General features: G+C 39.4%; 1 long non-coding RNA gene across 1 annotated transcript in view; it reads left to right on the forward strand.

The window, feature by feature from the left end:
• Window positions 1-17962, forward strand: part of LOC134730428 (uncharacterized) — a 139194-nt gene that overhangs the window by 19228 nt on the left and 102004 nt on the right. The gene's annotated exons all lie outside the window — the stretch shown is intronic.

Raw genomic sequence — 17962 nt, forward strand, 5'->3', positions numbered from 1 at the left:
AAACTTCAGTTCCTCTCATTCTTTCTCTAATAAAGACATAACAGACAATAACTTAGGCTTTAACAGACTCACATCCTTTGTAGCACAAGTGAACCCTCATTGGCAAGACAGCCATGAGCCACTCCCAAGAACTTGGAAATGAAGAATTTGTAAGATCTTGCCCCTGGTGAGAGAAAGGATCAGATATAAGAATTCAAATGGAAATACACAATGTCCACATGACTCAGATCTTGCCCTGCAAGGCAGTCAATTTGAAAATGTTAATGTAGATACACAAGGGACACTCAGGCCAGGAGAAGGATAGCTGTCCGCCATGCTTGATGATCTCAGATTGAAGGCTAGTGCTGCCCCATTTAGCACTGCTTGGGAGAGAAGATGTCTTTTGAAGGCCAAGCTAGAATCCCAATGTGTTTACACACATCTGGCTGCCAATTCCTGAGGATGACATTAAACATTCCCATTGTAGAATAAACTCCCCTATTTCTGATCCCATAACTTTGCTTCCCTGGCCCTTGTCTTTAAGGAAAGAGTGCTTTGGCCAGCCAATCTGTATGCAGGCTTGGGCTTGACAATGATATTTCTAAGTGGAAAATAATAAATTAGCCTTCTAGCTATATACATCAGCTATGTGAGAAACCCAAGGCCCAGAGAGGTACTACAAATTCTCAAGAATTCATTTTGTAACCCTTCTTAAGCTATCATTATCAAAGTAAGATATAACCACAGCCAGCTCCCCCATTCCATCCTTCCACTAGACTGCACAGAGCCCCTATCTATATAAACAATTTGATTTTAACATATTTTTTAAACATTCATAGGTTCATGTGATATACTGTGATTTATTAATGGAGATTTGGAAAAAAGTAGAAAAGAGGCCCTTACGCATTTGCTTATCATTCAATAAGTGCAGGTGAAGATTCTTGAGAGTATCCAGACACCATCTCATCCTGCTCAAAGTCCAGGAACTAAACTATCTTTTTATGTTCTTTATTGACAAATGCACTGTTTCTGTCTAATTTCATGTCTGCCACCACAAGAAAGAGGTAGCACTGCTGTTATTACTGACAGTGCTGTGACTTTGGAACCTGTTTGTATTGAAACAATGTAGATCTGCTTGCCTCTGCAGTTCCCTAGAGGTGTTGATTTAATATCGGTTACCTCTTTCTCCATGACACTGCATCATTCATCAAGCAGTTTGTAAATACTGGCTTTTGGCGACACTCTCAAATGTTGTTACTGGGCATCATTAATGATGATCACAAATGCAAGTCTTACCCAGAGTATGCAGAAAAATGTGAACAACAGTTCATTTTCTGGTCATGTTAATTTTGCCATTTGGAATTTTGTAGCATGAATATAGAACAGTACCTCTCCCAAGAATAGCTTTTCTTAAACTCTTTAGGCCATATGACATTTCTATATAGACTGTACTCTTGCCTTCCACATGCCTCCAGCAGTAGTGAAGTTCAGTAAAGGGCCCTGGGAAGCTAGAATACTGGTCTATTCAAACAAAGTATGTCCATTTATCTGGCAGGAATTAAGACCCATCAGGAAGGGCATGCAGTCAACACATCTTTCTGACTCAAAAGAGGATATTAATTGGAAAGCTCCGTTAGCATCATGGAGCAAATGCCCTGCAGGCCCTATAGAAACAGGAGTAACCATGCCTAGAGGACTCCCTGACATGTGGCACAGAGCCTGTGGTACAGTGGGATGACTGTCTGGGATGCCAGCAGGAAACTTGCTGCTACCCTTGCCACCTTTTAGACTATGCAGATATCCTATTTCTCATTAAAACTTTAATTCTCCAGTTTTAGTATCCACTGATAGTTTCATAAATCTATCATTTTTTTCTCTATTAATTGGCATTCAAGTTAAAGAAGGGCTTTTCCTTCTTACCAATTTGTTTATCTGCTTTTATCAGTATGGTATGGAATCGAGAGTTTTATTTTATTCACCTGGTTAGAGTATACTATGATCACTTATTTTGAGCTCAAATTGCCCCAGATTTAAGAAACAAGGATTTTTCATAAAATGTCTGGCTCTAAGAAGCTGTGTGACCTGGAGCAGGTCATTTTGCTTTTTGAATCCCATTTTCTCATTTTGCATAATGAGAGAGCTGCACTAGAAAACCTTTTACTTTCTTTTTCTATGTGTAGGTCTAAAGAACCAAGATTCAACATTTTTATCTCTCTTCATTTTCTTAAAGGCCTTTTATAACTTCTTGGTTTCGTTTTGTATTTTTTTACTTGCATTTAAAAAATCATTTAAATAGGCCATAATAGTGGCTAATTAGTCTAAAGCAACACATGATTAGTTCATTTATTTCCTAACATGGCGAGAAGGAGGCGTAAAGCATGGCCTTTTGTATCAAAAAGGATGGAATAACTTGAAGACCCCTGACCCTCAGCAGGTAATATTTGCTGCTTCCTCTGACAACAGCCCTTCTCAGTTGGGCCATTGTTCTGAAAACTAATGGCCAGAGAGGAAGCAATTCTCACCCACCTCATAATCTTCCCTCACTTCCCCCATCGTTTATTCCCTTACCTACTGAGATGCCCAACACCTAAAATGCGGAGATTCTCTCTTGCCCTTACATGCCTTTATGGCCTGGACAGATTTGATTGTATTCATGAGAATGGGCAGGGTGATTGGTGATTTGCAGAGGAAGAAATTCCATGTGAGTTCTATTTTGTGTTTCCCACTTACTATTACGGGCAAGCACAACTGCATAGTTAGGGTGTTATGTATGTTGTGTGTATGTGCAAACATCCTCAAACACAGGTTCTGGAAGAAACATCATTTAATAACTCAAATTTTTCATTTCTGCTTATTTAAAAATTTTAGATACTCTGGAATGTCCATTGCTATTTAATTGAGCTATAAGTTTATTCTTTCTTTTGCAATGCTGATGAAACTGTTAGGAACATTCTGAAATTAGAACCAAGGCCAAGGGAACAAAAGTAACAAAAATGAGGTGTTTTAACAGTGTTTCCTTTGGTCACTTACTATCATGTATTTCTGGCAGTTTTGATTCTCATTATTCTAACTCAAAGCCAGGTCAATAATGGAGCAGACCAAGTGGAAAGGGTTTGTTCTTATTGTTCTAAATATTTCTATCAGCTTCCTAGTGCAATATTAATCCATTGTCAAAATAGGTTTTGCTTCATCTTTCCAAAGGCTACAATTTGGGCAAGGAAGAGATTATTAATAGACCCTTAACAGTATTTCCAGGCAAAAATAAGCCCACTACAAATTTTCCTTCAACCAGATTCCCTACTGTTTAAAAATACTGACTTTTTATGTTTGCTAACATCTCTAGTCATGTTTGTCTTTGAGGAATTCCACAGAGAAAGTCTATGTTGACCTAAATATCAGTTCTTCAGAGTTTAGACTGACCCCACTACAAAGGAGAAACCAAAACCATACCTTAAAAAAGGTTGAGAGGAAACAGTTTCTACTCTATTCACTCAGCATATTTATGCAGCAGATCTGGTTGTGCCAGCAATCTGCAATCGACTTTCTGAATGGAGAAGTTTCTAGAGTGTAATGACCCTGAGGAAATGAGTTATTCTTGTTACCAATCGGAGACAGTTGCCATTCATACTAGAGAAGAAAGCAGATCTACTGCAGGGCATGAAATTAAAATTTCCAGGTAGCAGCAAGTAATTGATACCGTGGGGTGACCTTTGCCCACGGCAGCCAATTTCAATCTGTAGAGAACAGCAATAGGACCCACTACCCCCAGTGACCCCTACAAGCTGAGCCCAAAAAACAACACACTTGAGTAACTTCAATGTCTTCTCATAAATGCTTCCCATTTTCCTTTGCTTTGTTCTATCTGGCTTTGTTGTAATTCAAATGTCCCTGATGGTCTCATACATTTTTTATGAAATTATTAATTTATCCACCTGAGACACTAAGTGAGAATCAGATTTATCAGCTTACTCTGTAGTTCAGGGTTTGGGTTTTTTGTTTTTAGACACACAACATTGCTTTTTCTGGGTTTTCAGATCCTACCTTTTAAACATGTTATCATCGGAATAATTTTTGGAAAATAGAAAAAGCCCAAATAAGCCACATCAGTTTTGTTTTGTTTTTTGTTTTTTTTCCCCCTGTACTGACTACTCATTTATATATTCAAAATTAATTGGTTTCTTCTGGAGTGTGGCAGAGCATCTATCACCAAGAATGAATTTTAGGCTGAGTATTGAATTTATTTAAATAACAGGTTAGAATGGAAAAGGCAACCAACAGAAAATAAATCATGTGCCTGTCTTTCGGAATTGCTGAAAAATGAAATCATTCTAGAAATTCACTCCTTAACCTATCGCTAGTCTTGAAATTCTTGACATTGGGTATGCAATAACTTCTAAATTAGGATTATTTGGCTCAAAGCTCCAGACCTTTCTAAATGCCTTAGGTAAGGACAATGTACTGAAAGTCCTAACGTAACTATTTGGGGCATAAATTATATAACAGCAAAGAGCAGACCAAAAGATCACAGCTCCTTGAGCCAATTTAGATTTTAATCAGATTTTTCATTCCAACTTTAATTAAAGCGTTTGACTTAGAAAAATGACTATTAGTAAAACTGACTGCCAGTAAAGCAAAAAAGAAAAATTAATTGGAAAAAAAATGTACCCTGACTGCTATGAAGATTCATAGCATATGTTATGAAAGAGAGTGGAAGAATGCTTTAATGAACTAGCATAACATATAGTATATTTCTCTTCCTAGACATACAGAAAATTGTCATATTTTTCTCCTTAGATGCTGACATAAGTGAAAATAACAGAAAATGCCTTTTTAAAAAATTTAAAATCTAACAATAACCTCTAAATTATAGGCTGTAGTTTGTCATTAACATCTTCTGCCAGGTTTGGTTAGGCTAATTTCTATTGCTATGAATCAGTCAACTAATATTTGTTGAATCTTTACTTGCCTGGGCACTAGGAAGATTAATGAAGTATCAAACATAGTCCTGCTCTTGGAGAGCTTAGTCTTATTGAAGAAAAAAATGGGAAAAGGCTAAGGCAGTCAGATCTCAAGGCAGAGAAACTGGGTGGTACATCCTTGCCATAAAAGTTGAGATAGGGGAGCAGCTCCCTGGTTACATCAACTCCTCAAGCATCTATGAGGATGAGAGATTGAGAGATGGACAGGATTTGGACAGGTACAGAGGAGGTAAGAGTTGTTCCAATGGAGGGGACAGTTGGGTAGGCTTAGGCAGGTGATAAGGAGCCAAGCCTGACCAAAATAGCGAGTTTGTATGGGGTAGCAGAGCACAGGAGTTAGGCCGAACAGGACCTTGTGCACCAGACAGAGGCACTGATGTCAGATACGATGTACCTAATATGTAAGTGTTATTGCTGTCTATGCTTTGTGCATTTACATTCTTTCTCTGCTGTACTGGCTCTTTCCTATAGGCCCTTGGGGTCTAGTGGTGAGAGGATGCAATTTTTAAAAAGAGCAGCCTGGTGGTTTTCTGCAGGTTGCATTGTCTGAAGGAGACTGACAGCAGTGAGGCCATGGCCATGGTCACTGTCCTGGCCAGGGTGAGGGGGCCTATTTGGACTGGGGTAGATGCGACAATGAGGGATGCAAAAAGGAGAACCCAGATCACCTTCATTTAGCAAACAGTACTTGAAATCTTCTATGGGCTAGTCCTGGAGATCTAAAAAAAAAAACACAATGAGTATGACTCGACGAGGAAGCGGCAACTCATGGTCAGGTTGGCTCCAACCAACAAAAACACAATGCCAGGACTCTAGGAAGCACAGATGTAGGCTCTGTGATGCCAGGCTTGAGATGGCACAGACTCCCATGGGAGGCATGGGCAGATGTGGTAAGCAAGCCTTCACTCAGTAGATTACATTTACCTGGGCTTTGAAGGATAAGTCTAATTTTACCAGACAGAGAAGAAAGAAAACACAAAAGCAGGGGATGGAAATGAATTAAACTCAAGGCAGCAAAGACAGAAATTTAAGATTTGAATTAAAGGACCACTACTGTCTTCTACATCCCATTTCTGGGATTTTCTAAAGGAAGTGGGGAGGAGAAGGGATTACATCAGGGGTATCCAATCTCTTGCCTTTCCTGAGCCATATTGAAAGAATTGCCTTGGGCCACACATAAAATACACTAATAATAGCTAGTGAGCTAAAAAACAAAAGCAAACAAAAAAAAACTCCTAATGTTTTAAGAAAGTTTATGAATTTGCGTTGGGCCACATTCAAAGCTGTCCTGGGCCATGGGCCATATGTTGGACAAGCTTGTATTACATACTTCAGCAAACAAAAACATCTATAGAGATAAAAAGAACTGTGACTTGGAATTGTCTAGGAAATTTTAGGATATATTTTAACAGGGATTCCCTGGGGAAGGAGAGGGACAAGCCTAAGCAGAAGTTGAGTGCTTTGTAGGAAGTATAATCACAGGAAAGCAAGAGTAAGAGTGTGTTAGTCTGTTTTCACACTGCTATGAAGAACTGCCTGAGACTGGGTAATTGACAAAGAAAAGAGGTTTAATTGACTCAAAAGAGATTTAACTGACTCAGTTCTGCATGGCTGGGGAGGCCTCAGGAAACTTACAATCATGGTGGAAGAGGAAGCAGGGCTGTCTTACGTGGCAACAGGAGAGAGAGTGAGCAAAGGGAGAAGAGCCCCTTATAAAACCATCAGCTGTTATGAGAACTCACTCCCTATCACGAGAACAGCATGGGGGAAACTGCTCCTATGATCCAACCACCTCCCACCAGGTCCCTCCCTCAATACCTGGGGATTACAATTCAAGAAAAGATTTGGGTGGGGACACAAAGTGTGACCATATCAGAGAGGAAGGGAAGTAAAGAATGGAAACAAGAAGCCAATGCAAGGATGTGAGTGATGGCTTTGGCCACTGTGTCACAATAAGGCACAAAGTGACAAAGCCAGTTGTTTGATAGGTGCAGGATGTCTCTGAACAAGCTTGTATGGAAAACCATACCTCAGAACAATGCATCAGAGGGACAAATGGAGAGAAAGCCTGCCGATTCCCTCTTGTCTCCTCATTCCCATTTACCAAAATGAGCCCCATGGAAGTTAATCCTCTTGTAGTTCTGGGTTGGTCACCTGGCCCCTTTTGGCAGCAGACCTCTGGGGGAAGCAGACCCTGTACCATAAGAAGTGGCCTTTTATGAGATCAGAAGTGAGGGAAGAGCTGAAGACAACACAGGGGGAACCATGAGGTTCTACATAGAATCCTTCCTCTCAGCTGCTGGCCCAGGGGACAGGTGAAGCCAGGAGAATCTGAGGCGGCCCATAGGATGCATCCTACATGTGATATATTATTACTACAAGTATATCTCATGATAATTGTGGTCAATCCTTTCTTCTCAAGAAATTTCCAGACCCATTGTTTCTATGATTTCTCAATTCTGTATCCTTATTGTGCCTAATTCTTAAGCTGTTCTAACAAAGGCAACAAGAGGCAAGAAAGAGAAAACTCATGTTGGTGAATGCTGTCACTTAGAAGTTCACTGGCAAAACTGGTTAAGCAAGATAAAAGTGAATAAGGACAGTTGGCATTAAATGGAAGGATGGGGGAGAAGTAAGTTCCTGATGTTTGCTTAAGCTTGGTTTTCAGAAAAATCTTTTTTCTTTTAATGCAGGAGGTGGGGGGATTGTGCTGGGTGTATCCATTTCCCTGAAACTTGATCCTCTCTCAGAAGGGCAGGAAGAGGGGGCAAGATTGACTAAGAAGAAACACATCAGCAGTGTGAAATACAAATGTTAAATCTATGTCATGGGGAAATCGTGCACGAGGCAGCCCTAAGATGTCTAGGGCTGAAATAACAACTATTTCTATCACAGCCTGATCTGACAAATTTATAAATCTTAAAACAACTTCAGGAGCAACACTTTGAAACAAAAGAGATGAAAACAAAACAAAACAATGCTTTGAGTTTATATACATAAATGGTCTAGGTAATAACTGGCCCCAAAAAGCGATCACAAGCCTTCCCTGGAAGATTGCTCTTAAACTTGGAAATTATGCTATTATCACCAGTTGACTAGAAGCTTCAGGTCCATCTGAACTGTGACTCTGCTTGTCGGCTCCTAATTAACCTCTGTCCTGCTGACTGTATAATTCAGCAGGGGCCTGCAGATGCTCCGCTTTTAAGTTAACTGAGGCCGTCTGCTCATTCAAGCTAATCCTGATAGTGCCTTAACAAGAAGGAAAAGGAAAAGATTAGATGTACCTGAAGCTACAAATGAGAAAGCTGTGTGGGTGGAAGAAGAGGAACCATTATTTTCCCCTTTTGTCTGTTTGAGGCCCCTATTTTTTAAGCTGTCCAGTGTAACTAATTAGGAGAAGGAATTCTGAATACTCCTTCTTATGCTTGTAGTCAAACAACCAATTTGATTAATTTTTTTATCTAAACAGATTTGGTATGTAAAATTCTTACTTGACATTTATACCTTTTTTCAAAATCCAATCATTTTCATACCACCTTTACACTTCTTGATATGTCTCTGGATCACTTTTAAATGGACTTTGAAGAAAGAAAATAGCTACTTTAGCCTTGTTGAAGCAACAGTATTGTGGAATTACAATTTTAATGGGCTTTGTATGTGTGTGTATGAGTTTGTGCATGTCATCTTTCAAATTTGCAATCTCTAATCTTTTAGATGTTTGGAGAATAATAAAGTATGGATGTGACACTTTTCAATTAGAGCACTGAAACAATAAAATGGAACCACAGTGTCACATTCTACACTCCTGCACATATACAGGACTCTAAACCAGTTGGTTGGTTTGTTTTTAAAAGGGAAACCGTGCAATTATTGCCACCTGTCATGAATTTTTAATGTTTCTATATGCTAAGAAGCACTCTCTATATAAATCTATGTATATATTTATCTTTTTATATAAGTTCTATTCTTCTAGTAAACCTATAAATAACCAATAAAAAACTCTCTGGAAATTGTCGTCGGGTCACACAGCAAATTAAGAAACATTAAGCAAGAGTCTGCGGCACTTCAGCCACAAGTCCACTCTCCAAGCTCCACTCTGGGTGGGTGTAGCCAAGAAGAAACAGCTCCCTTTTCCCTCAGTTCCAACTCAAGGGATACAGTATTTCACCAAGAGGCAGTAGCCACCAGCATTTCTTATCTCTTTTAGCTCCAAGTTACAGAGACTAAATTTCTGGTAAATACAGCCAAGAATTTGCTCTCTTCCTTCCCACAACCCCCACTCATAAGGCAGAGGTTCTGCTTCAGGCATGGCAATCCAAGGATACTGGAGCCCTAATTTCTCTGGCTTCAGCTTGCTCATAGGATGGAGATTCCATGCTGGGAAGGGCAAGCTAAGAAGACTAGAGGCCACTGCCCCTGCCCCTGCCCCTGCCCCACACTCTGCTTATAAGGCAGGGGTATCACCCTCATCCTATTTCTGGAGCAGTAGCTCAGAGAGTTCAGAGAGCTCAGAGATTTTACCCAAGAGATAAGGGAGACCACAAAAACAGACACCTCTGAAGTTCTCCCCAAAGAAACTGACTTTATTTGAAGCAGAGTGAGAAGTTCAAGCCTAAGGATTGAACTTGGGAAAACAATGGATATTTTGGTGGCAAGCTATTAAAAACCAGTTGGTAGCTCTATGAGAGCAGCCAACTAAACTGTAGGCATAAGTTTACCAGAGAGAAGAAGGGAAAGAGGTAGTTAAGCAAAGCCCTCCTAGGGTTAGAAAAAACCTTAAAACTGTCCCAAGGGGACTAGATATACTAATAATAGGATCAGACTGTGGGGCAATTTATGTCCCAGGCATGCTCAAAAACAATAGTGCAGTTAGCCAGCAACTAGAAGAAACTGTCAGCTGAGTGGGATACCAAATAAAACAGATATTTTCACAGATCAGGAAAAAAGACAGAGCCCTGCTTAACCTACTGTCATCCTAGGCTTACCCTATGTGTGACCAAGTCTCTACCCTCTAAGAAATAACATTATGAGCTTCACATTTAGTGGGAAATAGATTTCACTAAAATGGACCAGCCAAAGAAATAAGCAGACAACATCAAAAACAAGCCCCAAAGAAGGGAAGGAGATTAGTATCCAAAGTTGCTACAGTATATTACCTAAAATGTCCAATTTTCATCAAAAATTTGAGACATGGAAAAAAAAAGTATGACCCATACACAGGGAGCAAAGCAAGCAACAGAAACTGGCTGTGAGAGGGAGATGTTGAATTTAACAGAAGAAAGGCTTCAATACACTACAGGAAACCATGCTTTTAAAAGTAAATGTAGGTATGACAATGTCTCATCAAATAGAGAATATTAATAAAGAGATAACTTTAAAAGTATAAATTTTGGAAAATTATTTTGTAAGGGTAATTTGTCTTTTCTGCCCCATTTATTCAGTCATTTACATCAGTATGGACTCATGGATATTTAATACTTTGTATTATGATCCAACACTGCTTTATTTTATTGCTCTAATTTTTCCAGCTTTGGCCTTTGGGAGCTGTTTCAGTTGGCTCCTGGATCCCTTTGATATGCCTCTGTGAATGTAGGGTTTAGTAAGTTTTATACCTGTTTTTGTTGTTGTTTGTTTGTTTTATTAAGCACTTCTGTTCTTTCTGGTACTACAAGATGCCCCAGGCTCAATCTCACATATTTCCTGCCCCAGTCCTAAAATCACCCATTTTTCTAAGGACCCCTGGATCTTTTGACTGGAGAATGTTCTTAGAAATTATGATCACAGCACTTGCTTTGCTCTGGCGTTTCTTTTTAAAGTAATGAAAATGTTCTAAAATTGATTGTGGGGATGGTCACACAACTCTGAATATGCTAAAAAGCACTGAATTGTACACTTTAAGTGGGAAAATTGTATGGCTTGTGAATCTCAACAATGTTCTTATATAAAGGGAAAAAAGAATTAGTCTGAGAGCGTACCCTATTTCACAAAGCAAAGGAAAAATATATGGACAAAAACTGTACATAATGATAAATCTTTGCCAGTTAGAACCAAGCATGTGGCCCCAAGGTGACCATCAGGAATACATTCATATTTGGAATATCATCTATATACCAGGAATTACTGCCTACAAATAAGAAAGTCTTAAAAACTTTTTAGAGAAAGTTAGGGCAGGATGTGGTATCTCGCACCTGTAATCCCAATGCTTTGGGAGGCCAAGGCGGGGGGATCACTTGAGGCCTGGAATTCAAGACCAGCCTGGGCAAACATAATGAGATCCCCATCTCTACAAAAAGTTAATATAAGCCAGGCGTGGTGTCACATGGCTGTAGTCCCAGCTACTCAAGAGGCTGAGGTGAGAGGATTGCTTGAGCCCAGGAGTCAGATGCTGCAGTGAGCTATGATCGTGTCACGGCACTCCAGCCTGAGTGACAAAGCGAGACCCTGTCTTGGAGTGGGGGGGGGGGGGGGGGAAGAAAAAAACAATTAGGCCGTCCCAAATAATTCAAATTATATATTTTCTTAGGGCATTGGGGAATCTTATATGTGGCATTATTTAATTAGAGCTCTGAAACAATAGAATGGAAAGAACAATAGATCAAACACTCCTACATTCCTGGAAATACATGGGAGTCTAAACTAGCTTATTCATCTTTTATGGGAAACATTGCAGTGGTTTCTGGGCAGCTGCCATGAACTTTTAACGCTTTCTGGCTGGCAAGAAGCCCCCTCCACCTACTGTACTGAAACAAAGACCTAGGGCCATACTGTACTTCTAAAGCTGTTAGAAAACATGAGGCTAAACAGGTGTAAGTGTTGCTGGTTTTCTGAATGCACTCAGAAGCCCAATGCTCCCCTGTGCCAAGGGTGGGAGACTATTTATCGGTATGGAAAAGTACAGAGGAAAGAAAAAGAGATGAGGATTCCGAATCAAGTAGTTGTGTAGCCACCTCTGGTGTATATTATCACAGTTCTCAGAGAGATGCCCTACTGACCTCTATTCTTGTCCTCACTTTATAACTTGTTCAAGAGCCTATGCATATTCTTCACTAAACAAATATATGTATAGATATAAGCACAATTATTTTAAAGAATTAGCTAAGAACATATGCAAACACATACAAATGTGGTAAGAGACTGTAATATAATGATTAAGGGTGTCTCCTTAGAATTAAACTTAGTAGGTCCAAAACATGGCTCTTCATATACCAGCATGGGACCATGTACTTCCTACATCTGTGCCTTAGTTTCCTCATCTATAAATTGGGAAGAAAATAATGCCTACCTCTGGAATCATTATAACCATTAAATACTGAGTAAAGTGTTTGACACACAGCAAACATACAATGTTAGCATTATGTGTGTCTACTTATTCATTGGTGATAGAATCCACAAGATCCATTTCAACTGTACATGCTATGCCTAGAGAAAAACACTTCCAACTGAGATAATCTCTTAATTGCTTCTTAATATTTTCTCTACTTTAAAGAGTATTTTTTAAAAATATTTAGTTTATTTTGATTACAAAAGTAAGTCATACTAAAGCTGGGCATGGTGGCTTGCGTCTCTAATCCCAGTGACTTGGGAGGCTGAGGCAGGAGCATGCCTTGAGGCCAGGAGTTTGAGACCAGCTTGGGCAACACAGCGAGACCTTGTTTCTGTAAAATTTTTTTTCAAGTTAGCCAGCATGAGTGTATGCTTGTTGTCCCAGTTACTCAGGAGGCTTAGCTGAGGATCACTTAAGCCCAGGAGTTTGAGGCTGCAGTAAGCTAAGATTGCACCACTGCACTCCAGCCTGGGTGACAGAACCAGACCTTGTCTCAAAAATAATAGTAATAGTAAAGTCAATCATGCTCAACAAGAATACTTAGAAATAAAAGAGTTGAGATGGTCGCGCATGGTGGCTCACGCTTGTAATCCCAGCACTTTTGGAGGCCCAGCCGGGCAGATCACAAGGTCAGGAGATCGAGACCATCCTGGCTAACACGGTTGAAACCCTGTCTCTACTAAAAGTACAAAAAATTATCCGAGCGTGGTGGCACACGCCTGTAGTCCTAGCTACACAGGAGGCTGAGGCAGGAGAATCGCTTGAACCCAGGAGGCAGAGGTTACAGTGAGCTGAGATTGTGCCACTGCACTCCAGCCTGGGCAACAGAGTGAGACTCCATCTCAAAAAAGAAAATCAATAAAATAAATCAATAAATAAAGATTTAAGGAAAACTAAAAATTATTATTATTCCATCAGTCAGACATAAGTAATAAAAAATTCACATTTTATGTATTCCTTCCTATATTTTTTCTATACATTTTAACCTGCTTGGGATCACACTATTTATACAGTTTGTATGTCTTTTTTATACTGAGGATTATGAAATTATAAGCTTCTCATTGGATATGACATAATGACCACATTTGTTCATATTTTCTCCTTTCTAAAACCCATTTAAGATGAGAGTAAAGGAGTTTAAAACATATACAATTACAGGGACAAAGAATGAGAGAAAGACAAGAGCAAGTAAGACTCTGCAATAATTTTTTAGGAGCTCATGGAGAAGCAATGTTATGATTTTTCAGAGCAGAGGCCACAACCCCAAGGTCTGCAGTGATAGATAGGCCAAGAATGACTATTTCACCCTACAGAACTCAGGAAGGCCCAGGACTTGGTGGCAGCAGGTATTACTGAGGGGTGGAATGAGATGCAGAACCAAACGCAGGAGGATTGGTTCATGTCTTAACGTGGAACTAGCTGGATTCTCAGCCCCCTCCTCTCCCGCAGGAAACCTGAAGTTTAGTCTCTAAATAAATTGAACCAGAGAAAATCTGGACTCAGAGAAACCAAACACAGAAGGGGAGGAGGAGAAAGAAACCTGGACATAAATTCAGAAGAATTAAGTGAAATTTTAGGTATGAATTAGACAAACCCTCCCTAGCTCTGTTCCTTCTGCTTCAAAACGCTAACAACTAAATATATACTCCCCAGCCCCCTGCAAAAACAAATAAAAAATGTCCCTGGAGAAAAAAACTTCAGATACTGATATTTGAGGGTCCCCCAACAACAAAAAAAGCCATCTTGTTACCACATAATCTCCAGTTAAGGAATGACATGTCTAGCATATACACACGGGGCTTTCAACAAAGTTTTTAGTAGTTAGCTCTTAAAAATGAACAGAAAACCAAAGATAATCTAACCAGGGAAATCCTCTGTGGAAGACGCTGCTAATGTTCTCTCTTCCTGGACACTCCACTAGAGCACATTGTCCAACCTCCTACATCTAGGTGAGGCCATAATGACTGGTTCTTCCCACTGGAATGTGAGCAGAGTGATTGGTGTCACTTCCAAGCCTAGCAGTTTAAATGCAAATATATTTTTTCACTTTGAGAAGATATGGCATCTGCAAACACAAATAGGAAGTAAGGTATAAGGAAGTAAGGGATAAGAACGATCAAGAACAGAAGGTCTTGGAAATCAGAAACATGAGGGCTGAATGTGAAATTCAACAGAAGCATTCTACCATAAAGTCAGGAGACTCTCCCAGAAAGTAGAATTAAAAGGCAAATAAGTAGAGGACAGAGAAAAGACAAGAAAGTTAGAGCATCAAATAAGTCCAATGCTTAATTAAGTAAACTTCCAGGAAAAACAGGAAAACGGGGGAAAATTTTTAAAGAAATAATGAAAAAAATGAGTCACCAGATTTAAGAGGCTCATAAAATTTCCAGCACAATGAAGGCAAACACACCCAGGCCAAAAATATTGTTATGAAACTTGAGAACACTGGGAACGAAAAGAAAAAACACCCATGGAGAAGGGGAACAGATCAGAACAGATCAGGAATGATATTTACATCAAATTTCACAACATCAATATCTGGAGGTAGACTATATTGAGGAAGGATTTCAAAATTCTGAGAGGAAATTATTTTCTACATATTCTATAACCATGAGAATGGAATAAACATTTTTAGACACACATTGCTTCCAAATACTTACCTTCCATGCACCCTTTCTTAGGAACTGCTAGAGGTTGTTCTTTACCAATGTGAAGGACTAATCGAGAAAAAAGAAAATGGGATCTAAGGGACCCAACACGAGGCCCTGGCAAAGGGAAGTGCCAGGTGGACAGCTGCCCCTCAGGCTGAGAGGGCCCTGGGCACAGAGCAGGCAGGTGAAAGACAGGGTGACAGGGAAGGGGTCTCCCAGGGAAAAATGAACTGGTATCTAATATTTGGGCTGTTTGGAAGATAATTAAGATCTGTTTTTTGTTGTTTTTTTTTAAGAGATGAGATCTTGCTCTGTCACCCAAGGTGAAGTGCAGTGGCACAATCATGACACACTGCAGCCTTGAACTCCTGGGCTCCAGCGCTCCTCTAGCCCCAGTGCTCCAAGCAGCTAAGACTACAGGCCTTAGTCTGGTGGTGTAGCTAGACTACACCACCATGCCTGGCTAATTTTTAACAATTTTATGTAAAGATGTGGTCTCACTATGTTGCCCAGGCTAGTCTCCAACTCCTGACCTTAAGGGATCCTCCCACCTGGGCCTCCCAAAATGCTGGCATTACAGGCATGAGCTACCAGGCTCGGCCTAGAATTTCATTTTTAAGTATATCAACAGGCACATAGAAAATTTAGCAAAATAATGTCAATGCAATAATTAGAAAAACAAATGTTCCACAAATAAGGAAATGTAAACCTTTCTTATTTGGTTTACTAACAAACAATATTTACGTAGTAATAATGTAAACATTATCTTTTACTTAAATGAATAATTGTGACATAATTATTCAGAGAATTAAGGGGATGTCATGGGGAAAAAGATTAAAGAGAGCTAAATCTTTGTTTAGCATAATAGGAAGACAAGAATTAAGCCTCAGATTAACAAACCAAGAGAAGGCACTCTTGGTTTAGAAATATGAATGTTTCTGATAGTAGAGACTCAGGAGAGTTGTAAATGTCTGCCTCTGGGGGTGGGATAAACTGGGAGGGAGGAAGGATGGAGCATGAAGCTGCTGAGGTTTGCTATGAGACTTTGAATACAATTGAATTTTTAAAATACGTGTATTTATCAAATTTTAATTTTAAAAGTATTCATGAAATTTAACAGCTACATAATATCTTATCATAGGGTGAACAAATTTATATCCATACTTCTTTATTGACAGATATTTAGGTTGTAACTACAATGTACTTGTTACACATAGAAACTTTACTACAGTTTGGGTTATTTCCTTAGAGTTGCTACAAGCTGAATAATGAGAAAAAGAAGAGAGCATGGTAAGATGTTTTATTTATGTATTTCCTTTTATTTCTTCTTACTTATATGTAAAATTATCTTATAAAATTGGGCTGCTGATCTTCACTTAGAGTGGGGCAGGGAAATGCCCACCTTACTGTGCTCTTTTAATATTCTTATTTATAAAAGTGAATTTAATAAATTAAAAAATGGTAACACTTGTTTTTTTTTTTTTTTTTTAAATTTATTTTTTATTATACTTTAAGTTTTAGGGTACATGTGCACATTGTGCAGGTTAGTTACATATGTATACATGTGCCATGCTGGTGCGCTGCACCCACTAACTCGTCATCTAGCATTAGGTATATCTCCCAATGCTATCCCTCCCCCCTCCCCCCTCCCCACCACAGTCCCCAGAGTATGATATTCCCCTTCCTGTGTCCATGTGATCTCATTGTTCAATTCCCACCTATGAGTGAGAATATGCGGTGTTTGGTTTTTTGTTCTTGCGATAGTTTACTGAGAATGATGGTTTCCAATTTCATCCATGTCCCTACAAAGGATATGAACTCATCATTTTTTATGGCTGCATAGTATTCCATGGTGTATATGTGCCACATTTTCTTAATCCAGTCTATCATTGTTGGACATTTGGGTTGGTTCCAAGTCTTTGCTATTGTGAATAATGCCGCAATAAACATACGTGTGCATGTGTCTTTATAGCAGCATGATTTATAGTCATTTGGGTATATACCCAGTAATGGGATGGCTGGGTCAAATGGTATTTCTAGTTCTAGATCCCTGAGGAATCGCCACACTGACTTCCACAATGGTTGAACTAGTTTACAGTCCCACCAACAGTGTAAAAGTGTTCCTATTTCTCCACATCCTCTCCAGCACCTGTTGTTTCCTGACTTTTTAATGATTGCCATTCTAACTGGGGTGAGATGATATCTCATAGTGGTTTTGATTTGCATTTCTCTGATGGCCAGTGATGATGAGCATTTTTTCATGTGTTTTTTGGCTGCATAAATGTCTTCTTTTGAGAAGTGCCTGTTCATGTCCTTCGCCCACTTTTTGATGGGGTTGTTTGTTTTTTTCTTGTAAATTTGTTTGAGTTCACTGTAGATTCTGGATATTAGCCCTTTGTCAGATGAGTAGGTTGCGAAAATTTTCTCCCATGTTGTAGGTTGCCTATTCGCTCTGATGGTAGTTTCTTTTGCTGTGCAGAAGCTCTTTAGTTTAATTAGATCCCATTTGTCAATTTTGTCTTTTGTTGCCATTGCTTTTGGTGTTTTGGACATGAAGTCCTTGCCCACGCCTATGTCCTGAATGGTAATGCCTAGGTTTTCTTCTAGGGTTTTTATGGTTTTAGGTCTAACGTTTAAATCTTTAATCCATCTTGAATTGATTTTTGTATAAGGTGTAAGGAAGGGATCCAGTTTCAGCTTTCTACATATGGTTAGCCAGTTTTCCCAGCACCATTTATTAAATAGGGAATCCTTTCCCCATTGCTTGTTTTTCTCAGGTTTGTCAAAGATCAGATAGTTGTAGGTAAGCGGCGTTATTTCTGAGGGCTCTGTTCTGTTCCATTGATCTATATTTCTGTTTTGGTACCAGTACCATGCTGTTTTGGTTACTGTAGCCTTGTAGTATAGTTTGAAGTCAGGTAGTGTGATGCCTCCAGCTTTGTTCTTTTGGCTTAGGATTGACTTGGCGATGCGGGCTCTCTTTTGGTTCCATATGAACTTTGAAGTAGTTTTTTCCAATTCTGTGAAGA

The sequence above is a fragment of the Pan paniscus genome, chromosome 4 (assembly GCF_029289425.2).
Source record: "Pan paniscus chromosome 4, NHGRI_mPanPan1-v2.0_pri, whole genome shotgun sequence".
Lineage (NCBI taxonomy): Eukaryota > Metazoa > Chordata > Mammalia > Primates > Hominidae > Pan > Pan paniscus.